Source organism: Strix aluco, chromosome 10, assembly GCF_031877795.1.
Source record: "Strix aluco isolate bStrAlu1 chromosome 10, bStrAlu1.hap1, whole genome shotgun sequence".
Lineage (NCBI taxonomy): Eukaryota > Metazoa > Chordata > Aves > Strigiformes > Strigidae > Strix > Strix aluco.
Genome location: NC_133940.1, coordinates 26651858 through 26665422, shown reverse-complemented (window position 1 = coordinate 26665422; position 13565 = coordinate 26651858).

Genomic DNA, 13565 nt, shown 5'->3' with positions numbered 1-13565 from the left:
CTCCTATATACCGCAGCAGAGAGAGAATGTAACCCACCCAAAATTATACAGCCATGAGAGCTTTTTAATGGAAAAAGTCATGGTATAGGTTTTACTGTCGTATATTCTTCATAGTATAGTAAAGCTGTAGTACAGCCTAAGAAAATCTGCCTTTGTAACAAGATCTATACAGAAATGAATACATGGTAATGTGACTGGCAATGGTTTTCTCAGAAAAATATGCAGTTGCATAGTAAGATAGTTATAACAGGATTAGGTTTCAAGTATGAAGCTGAAGTTCAAAGATTTTTCAGGATGGTATACGAGAAAATTACAAACGGTGATTTTTGGGCTTTCAGTTCCCCATGGCACAGAACCTTTGTGACTAAGCATCACTCGGGCCTGTCTCAGCTGAACCTGGGAAAATGGTGGCCCCTGTGCGTCTGCAGCCATCCCAAGGTGGGATTCAGATGAGTACAGCACGCAGTGGGGTAAGGTCCTGGGTTCTCCTCCCTGCGATCTGACTCCATGGAGCCGGTCGTTCGGGTCACAGCACTTCACTCCAGAATCTGCACATCTAATATTCCGTGTTGGCTCTCAACCCTCCGCACAGTGAATTTTTCTTTCCTAGGAACAAGCGCTATTGTATCTCTCCAAACACCAGCCCTTGGACAAAAATAGTACGTGGAGCAAGTCAAATGCAATTTAGTAGAAGAGACCACCTGTTACAGGACCTTCACCCTAAATCCAGATTAAAAACTAAAGTCTGCATTATGTCCATTTACTAAGCTGCTCACCAGTTTCAGATGACCTCCAACTATCCCACATCTGAAGCGTCAAACTCACTGTGAACGTTTCCTGCTCTATAACATTTTTCATCCTTGACTATAAAATACTTTTTCCTGGTTTATACAAAATAAAGCACATCAATTGAAAGAAAACTAAATAATTATTTTAAGAGAAAAGTCTTGAGCGTGGGGTTCCTAATCTCCTAAAGAAAACACATACAGAATTCGTTTTGAGTTGCTGCTACCTCTTGTGTATCTTGAAGGTAGGACAAGCCAGGAGATGTGGCAAGAGGAGGGCAGACACCCAGCATGGCTGTAGGAGAGTTAAAAGGGATGAGTTCAGTGGGTGCTCGTTTCCATCCCCATTACAACGACTGTCTTCAGAAGAGATTTATGTCATGCCATTTCTTCCTCTTGCCCCAACCTAAGCCACAAAAAATGCGGTATCGCAATTGTAACGCCTCATATATTCTAAGGAAGATAATAGTAAACTGCGCCGCTCTGACCTTTTCAGGATTTCTGCTGTTTGGTTCCCTTGCCACAGCCATCCCTCGTGTTTGCAGCGGTAACCTGTGGGGATGCAGTGCAGCGGGGGCCAATCCAGCTACAGAATATTGAAAAGGTTAAAGTCTATGTTTATGAGTCTATTAAACGTTTATAGTCTTTCACAGGCTAGACCGGACATTAAAATTATGATATCTCATTCTCATAACAAACACTGTAACGAGAACAGAAAATGGTAAAGCATGAATCCGTTCTGAAGGCAACATTTGTAATGAGAGCACAAAACCAGCACAATATTAATTTGCTCCTTTGAAATAGTCAAAAAGGAAAAGATGACACCATGAACCTAAACCACGCATAGGATGACATAGCGACAGATCGCCCAACCAGAAGTTACCAGCCACCTGTCCCAGCCAGATTCCCAATTCCAGTGCTGACCAGCAGCAGATGCTCTAGTGGAAATTAGGAAACCTAAAGAGAGAGTAGACATTTCCAACAGTCCTCAGAGTTTTTTAGCTAAAAATGTAAAAAATATAACTTTTTTGGAGACTACTGGCACAGAGTCGTGCTGCTGGGGACCCCACTCCTGTTCCCACCAGCTCCTCGAAGCCTGCTCAGATCACCATAAGCTATTTGCTTTGCTTTTACACATAACAGTGGCTTTTATAGGCCAATTAAACGCTGTGCATATTTTTTTTCTTTTTATCTGTTCTAAATATATCGCATCATAATTTCACTGTGTGTCATAAGATAGCATCATGAGATGGTTAACGAGTGCCCATGAACACGGGCAGTTTACACCTCCCTCAGCCAGGCTCCAAACTCACCCCACCATCCCCCAGCTCTGGCTGCACTTTTAGTCCCCTAGGTAGATCCAATCCTACGAATACATGGGAAGACCCTACCCATGAGCAGAGTTTTGGTAACCCAAAAAGGAGCAGGTGGACCATGGTCTTCATTATTCCTGAGCAATTTTACATGAGAAGTGATGAAGCATGACTTATTTATTAGTTCTCCAGTCCCACATCCTCAAGTCTTAGCCAGGGTGATGCAATAGGCACCAGCTGTACCGTCCCAGCAGGTCAGTCCCCAGCAATGTTCCTCAGACACAAGGGAGAAATTTAAAGAGAAATTTGAAGACAAACACTGCTGTTAGCGATGGGGAATTTCTCCCCAGCATGAGGGGCGATGCAGGAGAAAATAATGAAGAACAAAGTTTCTTTGAACTACGATGGATAGTGATATCAAATCATAACTAGGCAGACAGGCACACGTAAACACACGGAGGATCAAAGGAGCCAGCCTAAGTGCAGGCAGTGAGCTCACAGCTGGGAAGGGCTTGGAGGCCAGCCAGCCAGTGCTCACGGTGGTTCGAAAGGTCTCCCTAAAAGTGGGATACCAGCAGGCTTCAGTTCAGTGCACCCCACAAATTACCAGGTTTTGATGGCCAGGGAGTAGTCAGAAACGTTAATGGAGAGAAGAAAAAAAAAAAAAATCTTTTTTCTCTGTTATCAGGGTCTACATTTCAACATTTCTCTCAGCAGAAGAAAGGTGATAAGGGCTACTGAGAAATACCACTAGGTATTATTGCAAAGTCCCCCAAATCAGTGAAAATCACAAACTTTGTGGCTCCTGGGGCTGCTGTGGACAGCCCGTTCTTCCTCCCCCGAAAAGTCTGTATTGTGGTATGACCAGCTATGAACACAAAGACCAACTGCTCCAATACCCTTGTAATTTATCTACATGTATCATAATGCCTTAAACCACCACCACTCATTTGGGAAACTATCCCCATTTTCATACAAAGCTGTCTACAAAATGAATCCATTTTGATGACTCAGGGTCACTGAGGGACCCTGATACTGCCAACTTGCATTTTAAAACAAATGCAAGACCAGGGTTAAAACACAAAGAGGACAAGCCAATGCACATGAGCTTTGCCTGAAAGACCCTAATATTTGCACAATTACACCAAGAAATAAGAGCACTGGGTGACTGCAGACCTGATGATTGCTGGGGCCTGGAAAGGTGATGGGAACTGGTGATGGGACTGTAATTTGGAACATACATGCTCCAGAAACCCACAATGTCTAAGAAACTTGCATTTCCTTTTTGCTACTTGGTGGGGGACATCACTGTTATTTTATTAATCACATCCATCGGAATCTGCCGACATCCATCTTGCCATTTTATTCCTAAAAACTGAATCTCCTGTGCAGGGACCTTACTCCTCTTTATGGTGAAACCAGCTCTCAGAAGGATTTGGATTATTTTCTCCCCTTTCTCAAGAACTTCTTCTGCTGTATTACTCCATACGATGTCATCAATATATCGCAGGTGTTCCAACTGGCCATTAGGTTACAAGAAAACATCTTTAGAATGGCCCCAAAAAGGAGCATTCTGCTAATATATCCCTTCAGAGACAGCACAGTATGCCTGGTGACTGTGAAAAAAGATTAAACCCCCCTACTGTCACTCCTCATTCAGATAAGATCACAAACACTGACCGTGTTACAGAACAAACAGTAACAACCCCAGAGGTGCCCTGAATCAATATACGGGATGAAGGGGAAAGGATTTATTCACCAACTCGTGGGTCTTGCAAAACTCAGGTAGTATTTTTATTTAAGGAAACCATCTGCATGAACCAAATCCCACCAGCTCAGACCAATGCTCCACTAAGCCTCATCTTCAAGGAGTTGCCAGCGTCATCTTTTTTGAAAGATGCAAGAAAATCAAAGTCATTGTGGAATAATCTCTCAGAGGATGCATCTTTCTCACCCCTTGATTATTATTGGGTTTATACGATATATTTTTAAATCCTACCCTAAATAATACCCAGAAGTGGTTTCATAATGAACCATCAAGGTCTATTCCAGACTATGGACTGGTTGAAAGTTTCCTTTGTATTTTCTTATCAGAGATGATACCTGATACCGAAACAAGATATAGATGAATTCATAGAAATACAAGAATCATGTCCTCTAAAATTTAACTTTCTCCTTGCTGGGTACCATGTTTAATAGACTTCTGGCTAATGGCCAGCTTTGTGGTGATGACAGTCATGAATAAAGAATGGATCATCATTGATACACTTATAAAACAAGTTTTGAGTGCATTCAGAAATGAAAAAAAACCCTGAAAAACAATATTACACTGAGTAGGAACCAATCCCATCACCTTTTCACTAAAGCAGAACAGCGTCTTGCTGCCTAAGGAGCTGGAGATCCAAACAGTCTTAAAGGTCTCATTCTACCACTGTAAAACTTCCGATTGTCACCACAAATTGCTATATTTACACATAAATTCTCCTGGCAAAAGAATAAACATAACACTCCTTTCTGTTGGCTGTAAACGATGAAGATACCCATTCAGGAAGCAAAAACTGCCAAACAAACAGCAGCCTTGTGCTCTTGTGAGCTACTCAAAGACTGAACTTGAAGCAACTTCTGTTTAAAAAGAGCTGGGAAAATAAAACATGCAAAATCAGTAAATGTAGGTTTTGTTACTATTACCTCAAACAAATTACTTGAGAAAATTACAGTATTTTTTCATTTTAAAATCACTTCTGATCTGATAGTCAGTAATGAAAATAACAGGTCATTAAAATGGCAGTTATTACAAGTATATGAAAAGTAAAACCAAGACATCAAATATAATGATGTCATTTGTATTTATTTTACTTTCCGCTATATCACTAACATGCTTTTTATTTGTTTTGTAATAGAGTATTGAAAAACTATACATGTAATATATTATATGTTGAAAAGAATTAAAAACATAGTGTAGGCACCAAACCGGCATTAGTATCACTTAAATAGAAATACATGACTTAAAGCTAACTAATATGTGGTACCCAGCAGGGACTGAGACGCCTCGACACAGGAGAAGAGGACAGGAAGAACTGGGCTGCTAGGTGAGGAAAGGCTCATGGTTAAATCAGCCATTGCAAAGCTTACGTCCTGAACGCTTTATGAAAACCAGACTTTTTTTTTTAAAAAAGAAAGTCCCTCAAGGTTTCACAGCCATTTAAACCCGGTCACAGGAATTCAATGTTCTTTCTTGGACCATGTCTGTCATTTACCTCCCGTGTTGAAATATCGTGAAATTCCCAATTAGGGCCAGGTTTCCCCAGGGCGGCCGCCCCGTGCGAGGCAGCTCCGTGTGTGGCATCCCAGCCCCGCGATGACAAGCTCCCACTGCCCTCCCGGGCAGGAAAAGTTCCTCCTGCTCTACAAAAGTGAGGAGGAAGAGCGGAACGAGAGGCATGGAAACAAGAGCTCCAAAAAGGTTGTCTACCAGGAGATGGAAGGGTTTCAATCTCCCCTGCGCCCAGCTGGGTGTGCTTCTGCACAGCTTGCTCTGTGGGAGGGAAAAAAATGAGAAAACCTTTAACTGGGGTGTGGGCTGAAGCACGGTGGGATGCTTTGCTACATAGGGTAGTGCTGGTTTTAGAGAGCAACTTTTTGGGGCTGTTACTGAGCCACTGCAGGTAACGCAGGTGGTTTCTGAGCTTCTGTGGTGCTAACGCAGGTCTTTGTGCTCCAGCACCACCCATGTAGTAAATTTATCATTGTTGAATGTACTTTGAGGAGCAATTACTCTTGTATTACAGAACAACAGCCTTTACAAATTCAATTCATTTAAAAAAAAGAAAAGAAAATCACATAGTAGGAGTTGTTTTTTCCAAAAAACTATCACTCCTTCCCATGTTCAAAGCAGAATATTTGGTCTCCATTCTAGAACACAAATATTTTTTTCTGTAATATTTTTTGGGGGTGTCTCTGAGCTCTTCCACAGAGGCATGGAGAAACGCAGACTGACCATCGATACTTGCCATCCTGCTTGAACGTGAAAGTATTAATGTAATGTGTTCCTGTGGCAAACCAGCAAATATACTGGTATGAATCAAGGCACTGAAGAGAATATAGCAGGGTACCGAAGACGCAGGGTTGTTGAGCTGAGCAGGCAAGCTTATGATTAGACAAAAATTGTACTTTCTTAACGGTGCTTAACATCTATGTGATGTATCCAAGCAATATATTGTGCAAACATCTGGTGTTCCAGCGGTGAGACGGATCACGTGGATGGATGATCAAATACAGCGAGGCTCATCGCTTTTCCGTCGGAGACGCATGGTCACGCAGCGAAGGCGCATCTTTCTACTTGCTCTGGCTGCTGATCTATTGATTTTGAACCGCTCTGATTCCCCCTGTGCCTGGCTGTAGATGCAGAAGAGATGAAGCAACTGGGAAATCAGCAAAGCAGCAAGCTGAGCAGTACAAATTGGTAAAAATTATTTAATACTGGGAAGCTGATCTAGTCACCCCCTGGTAATACTGTCAATTAAGTGTATGAAATTAATATTAATTATCAACAAGGAATTGTTTGCAAGTGTAATAATGAATAGAGAGAATAAGAAGAAACACAGCACATTTATGATGCAAAAATGTTGGCTGTCTCTGAATATTTCCTCTGAAATGTGTTTTGGTTCCATTAAGAAGTACATTCATAAATATATTTTCTTAGCATTTGAGTTGCAAATCAGCCTAGACAGATTAGAAAGTGCCACGAAGCAAATGTATACACTGAAATTCTCTCTGATCCAAGAAGTTATATTAATTTAAAAAAAAAAAAAATCAGAAAAAAAAACCACAGAGATGCTCAGCAAGAGCAGTCATCTTTGAAAAAGAGGAAACGGGCAGCACTTGGAAATGTTTTAACAAGAGAAGCACGCACTGGAATATCACTCCCAGCCGATGCTGATGTGCTGATGCCTATCAACAGATTGCAATAACTTCCTTCTCATGTTGGAGAAAAAAAAAAGCCAAAAGGAAATGGTAAACCTATTCTATAAGCAAAGAAGTCTTAAGCTTTAATACATAATTTATAATTAGTTTTAACTAATAATTTTAATCCATTTCTGGATTAAAAGTGCAATTTGCTCTGCACCTGCAAGGAAGATATGGCAGGGAAAAAAGTCTGTTGGGAAGAGAAAGGCACAAACTGAGGTGTGAGAGGCCACTGAGCTCCCTGAACCCAAGGGAGGACAAGCTGACGGCAAACCCTGACTTCATCTGCCTCCCCTCTCCTGTGCGTGGCTTTTTCTTCCATTCTAGTAATTAACACTGGTTTGCTCTCTGACTTTACCTTTAAAAGGATGGAAATCTTCAAATACATGAAAAACATATTCTGCTGCTTATAGATGGCATTTGGGAGAAAGTGCTCAACGTCAAATAGGTTTTTTTTAATGGCAAAGTAGCACAACTATTTAAACAGGAGTGCAATTCTTGTGTGCTCATTCCTCTTGGCATGACATCTGCTAGGGGCAACCTCCTTTGCCATTAAAGCTATCTATGCTTTCAGAGATGCAGGAGAGGCCGTGGTTATAACACCACTAACAAGGGCATCAGATTGTGTAGTGTATCATAGTGAGATTTGATCAAAATAAATCTTTAGAGAAATATTTCCCTCTAGAACTACCTTCTTCCACCCCCAAAAGTTTTCAAAATACTCCCACTGGACATATGGTGCAAACGTAGTCAAGTCCAAAGGCACAATAATTTTCATCATGTTGGGTTTTTTTTAAACTTCTTTATAAGACGAGAAATTAAACTTTCTCTATTTGGGATTATTTTCCACCGCTTACTTTCCTGACTTGAAAGGCGAGAGTAGTTTATAGGTTAGGTAAGTATTTGGTATGGGAATTCTAGCTAACTTGAACGGGTTTCCCAAGGCTGGGCTCTAGGAGAGCCAGTTCCGGTACAAGGGGAAGGAGGGTACAGAGGGAGGGAAAAACGGATGCGAGCAGTTGGTCTTCCCAGTTGGCTGGGTTTTCAAATCTATGTGCAATAAATGAAGAACAACGAAAATTGGTGAAAGCACCAGTTCTCCCACGGTGTTTGCCACCAGCTAGGAGGAACCGAAGGGTTTAATTTCTACTGGAGTAAGAGCGCGGTCTGTGCCGGCACAGCGAGTCCCCAGGCGTGGGCAGCCATTGGAAGCCAGGGAATAAAACAGCTCATGACTCCAAACCAAAACCAGCCCCAGGTTCAATCAGAAACATCAGACAGTTAATGCTCAGCCCCCAGTTCCAGAATCTACACTTAGAGCGAGGAAAAATTAAGCTGCAAATATTCATTTAGCTGATTTCCTACCAAACATCGATGCTTGCTTTCCCCGCAGGACTGCTGTGGACGTGGGGTTGGGCTGTGCAGTGTGCCCAAGGAAGCCACAACCTCAGGCCAGCTCTGGTCGGTGTCGCAGGAGGTGTTTTGTCACCACAGCTGGTGCAGAGCTTGGGAACAGCTGGATGAGGTGGGCAAAAAGTCGTCACATATCACAAAAACCAAGTTGTACGTGTACCAGTCTGCTAATACAAGTCTCTGTACAAACATGGGGTTGCTTTCTTGAAGGATCTGCATGCTAATCGAAGAGCTGATGAACTTCAGAAACCTGTAGTAGCATAAGCAGTATTAATCCTTTTCTAGAGCCATGTATAAAATGGTAGATCAGTTATGCTGCTTGAAGGGCATAAATATAATTTAATAAGACAATCATGGTTAGTTCTTTGCAATTATTTTTTAATAGAAACATGAATCTCAGTTAAAGCCAGATTTATGCTCACCCTCACCTAACCCAGTGCCAGGATCTTTGATCCCAAATTATTTAGGAAATGGAGCACTCTCTCCTTGCATGGGGCATTTCTGCTTGAAATGTGCAATAAGCAGCAAAAAGAGTAAGAGCTGTGGGGGTTAAATGTTTCAGCACCCTCAGCACACATCATGGACTTGGTTGAGCCATGAAGTTACACCTTATAGTTGGCACACTCCGGAGGAAGCTCCTGTACCCCGAACAGAGCAGTTTACAAGGGGAAAAAACCTCTTTTAACTCAAGGAAATTAAAATGGTGTAAAGAGAGAAAACAACTCTTTAGCTTCATAATGTTGATTTATACTAATCTAAGTAGCTATTATTATGAGCTGATCTGTGGCATTTCTGACCTTCCTTCAATCTGTCACAAAAGCAAGACATTCAGTGTTACTTACTCAACCAGAAAAAAAACTAGAACTCAGATGAGGTGTTTGTTCCTGCAAACTCCTCCTCTGCTGTTGCTTAAGGAAAGAAGCAAACTGGATTATATCAAACTCATATGATACATAAAGACATAAATGCAAATTACTTACCCAGATTCTTCCCAAAAGCCTTTGCAATTTTTTTTGCATAAAATAATCTGTTACTGAAATGCCTTTGTAGGTGCAACATACAATTGTTTTAAAAGCACTCAGCAAAATGACTTAAAAGTTTACAGCAGAAATGGAATAACAATATTGTTTCCAGTTTGAATGGCAAAGAGAAACTGAGACAGTGATAATGTCACATTGGGATTTCCACAGGACGACTCGGGCAAAAAGCACTTCCAATTGGGAAACTCCCACTGTCACCTTCAGTAACCAACAGCAGTGAGAGCCCTGAACCTCTCACAGAGCCAGAAACAGATCATGGGGAAAACTTCCCCCTAACAAACTGCTGCAGGCAGCCACCCCCCTCATCCCCAGCCCACTGCCCACCAGCCCTCTCCTGCTCCAACTTCTCCCTCTCCCCACAGATGGGTGGGCTCCCCAGGCTGACACCAAGGCTTTTACAAGAGCCTGAGGTTTTTGTCCCTTTTTTTTCTCTTATTTTCGCAGTAATTTCCATCCCTCCTCCCTATTCCGTCTTGCAGCACCACAAGAGATCCCGCTTGCGTCTGTTCTAATTAGAAACGATTTCCAAGTTCAGTTTGTCAAAACGCACAGCAGCCGCGTGGCCGTGGGTGTGGGAAAGGCCATAACCCGCCGGGCACGGGGTTTGGCCAGTCCCTGCCAGCCCGAGCCCGGCGAGGCGGAGCGGGGACCCCGCGGGAGCCACCCCCGCTCCCACCACCCTTCCCAGCCAATTCTGCATTCAAACAGCTTGTATTTTGAGCAAAAACCAGATTCAGTCTTGCAATGAGACTATTTCAGAGCATCAGAAGGCAAGTGAATATTAAAATTGAAGTTCATAGGAAAAGGTTTAATTTATATTGGAAAAATAGGGATAACAAACTCTTCAGGATGCAACTTCCCTCCAAATGGATGTACGTGCCGGTTAGCGCTGGATCAGCTTCAGGAACCAGAAATCAGTTTGCACATTAAAAGCAGCTGCAATCCTTTGAAATTTATGGGAGACTGAGGGAAAATAATTCTGAATAATACAGGTCCTTTGGCATTAACTTAAAATTATTTTTTAAATAAATTGAGTGTAGTTTTATTTATAAGCCCAAGCCTTCTGCAGCTCAGAGCACTGCTCAGGGGGGAGGAAAGACAACCTTCAGCTGCTGTAAAAACTGATGGAGCTGGAATTTAAAGGAATTGGGACCATTTATGCTTCGTAAAGGTCTGCTCTGGAGTGCTGCTCAGGATCATATAAATCCCTTCTTCTCTTTCAGGAGAAGGGCTGTCTGAATGTCACTCACGTTGCCCTTTATTTTTATCCATTAGACAAACAAAATGAATGATCACATTTATGCCACGGACAGAAAGCAGACCCCACAGGCTATATGTTGTGAAAAGAACTCTTTCTACTGAGCAAGATAATGCTTGAAAAGGTGAATGAAAAGATTTTAGTAAAGAGGAAAATGTCCCTGTAGGACCCTTCCTAATTCTGAGCTCTTCAGTAACGTCAGCCTCACTAATCCATACCTAGCTGTGAGTTCAAATGAAAAATTCATTAACTTTGTGTCCTTTAATTTATTAGGTGTAGCAACACTCCTCATCAGGGGAAGGGCTGAAAGGAGGGGACAATCAGGGCACTTTTATTCTTTTTGCAAACCTACAGGCTCACAAAGGGAGACGACCAGTTTGTGAGAAATTACACTCGCCTAATTAGAAGAGCCGCTGTTTGCTCTCGCAGGCATGCCGAAGCCGACCAAAGGAAAAATGTAAAAGCTGTCATCAAAGACCTGAAATGGCCACAGCTAAAACTGTGCCAGGACCAGACAACAGCGGAGGCACCTCGGTGACCATTTCATCCCACAGTGGAACATAAAAAGGGAACACATTAGGAACAAGAATAACAAAGTCTTTTATATAGTGAATTAAAGCTGAAATCTGGACTGCCTACACTGCAGCAGGACTAGATGCTGCTTTATATCCACTATACCAACTGCTAGATACCTCTTATACCATGTTATGGCACGTTGTAGAGTTTTTCCCAGCAAACTGCCCAGGAGACCTGAGTCTGGGTGCGGGAACCAAGAGCAGGAAATATAATGATTTTTTTTTTTTTTCTCTGAAGGCTGTCCCACTCCAGGGGCTAGGGATCCCATCACAACCCCTCTCTTCTCAGCTGAACCCAGGGATAACAAACCACTCCCATCTTATTCATCGGGCTGATAGAAGGATTCAGTTTTGTACACACTAACACAATATTTTGTCCTTATGTGACCCTTCCCGGTGTTCTTTCCCTCCCTCTTTGGAAAGGAAAAAATAATTATTCTTATTTTCTGCCAGGAAACACAGATAGCGAGTGGGGTGAAATGAAATGCAGCCAGGGCAGAGCCAGCAGCAGAGCCATGTCTCCAGCCTGCCAGTCCCAGGACCTATTAACATTAATGTTTAATTAGTGTTTACATTTTCCAAGCAAAATGTAAACACGTATCTGCACCAGCCAATACCAGCTGTGACGGAAGAATGATGTTATCCAAAAGCAATCTCCTCTCCTTTCAAGGGGGCATCTCCAGTAGGTAGGACCATAAAGCAGCATCTGAATCGCGACCCCTCGCATTGTGCATTTACAAAGCACAGCAGTGGGGTCGTATCACCAGTTATGAGGTAAGACCAGTGACTATTTAGACTGACAAGAAAGGCTACGTAAAGCAGTAGGGAAACAAAAAAATTTTAAAAACCACAAAAAACCCCAACCCCTTTGAGGATGCTGCAGCAGCCATATATGATTTCAATTATGGAAATACAAACTGTCTTGATAGCCATATGGATATACTCTTTGAAGCAGCAAATTATTTATATGAAAATTAATTGTTCTTTGGAACAGCAGAAAACTCTGAACAGCTGTAAAAAATGTTCACAATGAAATCTGAGTCTCATGGAGGTTAATCTGGATTTAAATTTCTTTACAGATATTAAAATGAAGTTCAGCTGAGCCAGAAGTTCATAAAATCAGCTTGTTTCTCATGCCTTTATATTGCTCGCAAAAATGATACAGATGCTCTGCCTGTTGGCCCTCTGTCCCTCAAAACTGATGCCCCATTTACCCAAACATGTAGCGTGTCCCTCTGTCACCAGCGGTACCTTCCCAGCATTGGCTGGCCAAGAGTCTCCTTCCTTGTGGTCCCACTTGCCCTGCTCCAGGGATCACGTAGACAAACATTTGGAGAAAGTCATACGCGTGAGGATTTTCTGTTGCAATTACTGGAAAAAATAAATCTGCAAATACTCTCCATCATCAATGTTTCTAAAACCTCTGTCACATAGGTGTTAGGATAGCAAATGGTCACAGTTTCATGGAGGATATGTATGATGGGGAAAGAATAGCTTATGTTTATCTACCATCAAGTGCTTTCTTCAATTATTGGAAATTAGGAAAGTGTTACATCACCTTCTGTATGCCCTAAAAGTCAAAGCCAGCTGGTCTCCCTTCTCTGCAGGGCACTCCTGGGAGGAAGCCTTAGGGGTAAGAAGGTGAATAAGGTTCTTGAGCAGCAAGCTGAAACAAGATAATTTTTCTGGAGCGGGAGTGCACAGTCACCTATTTCTCACTAACCACGTGCCATGCTTAAAATCAAATGTAAATGTTCCACCTCTGGGGTGGTGGAAAACTATCACTGAGAACAACCAGAGCTGATGCAAAAAAATTATAATCATTAACTACATATAAATGGTCATCAGTGTTTGCACACAACATCTATACAAGGATACATGAGATATATAAGGTTCTAATGCAGTTACTTAAAGGAGGCAAACTTAAAAAATGTGTGTGACATGGAATCATCTCTGAGGCTGAAGACAACTATCCCATCGTGTTATCTAAACAATGCATAACCTGAAACTATAAAAATTAATCTGGTTACCTGGCAAGAACAAGAGGTCATTTGGGCTCAGGTGAGAAACACAGGGAAAGATCTGGCAAGACAGTACAAGCTAGACTAAGTAAGAATAGTCAATAACAGAGTAATATCTTTATTCTGTCTTATCTTATGGTAGAGTTCAAGTTTTGGTGCTGTGACAAGGAAACATCCGAAAGCAAAGGGCACCTG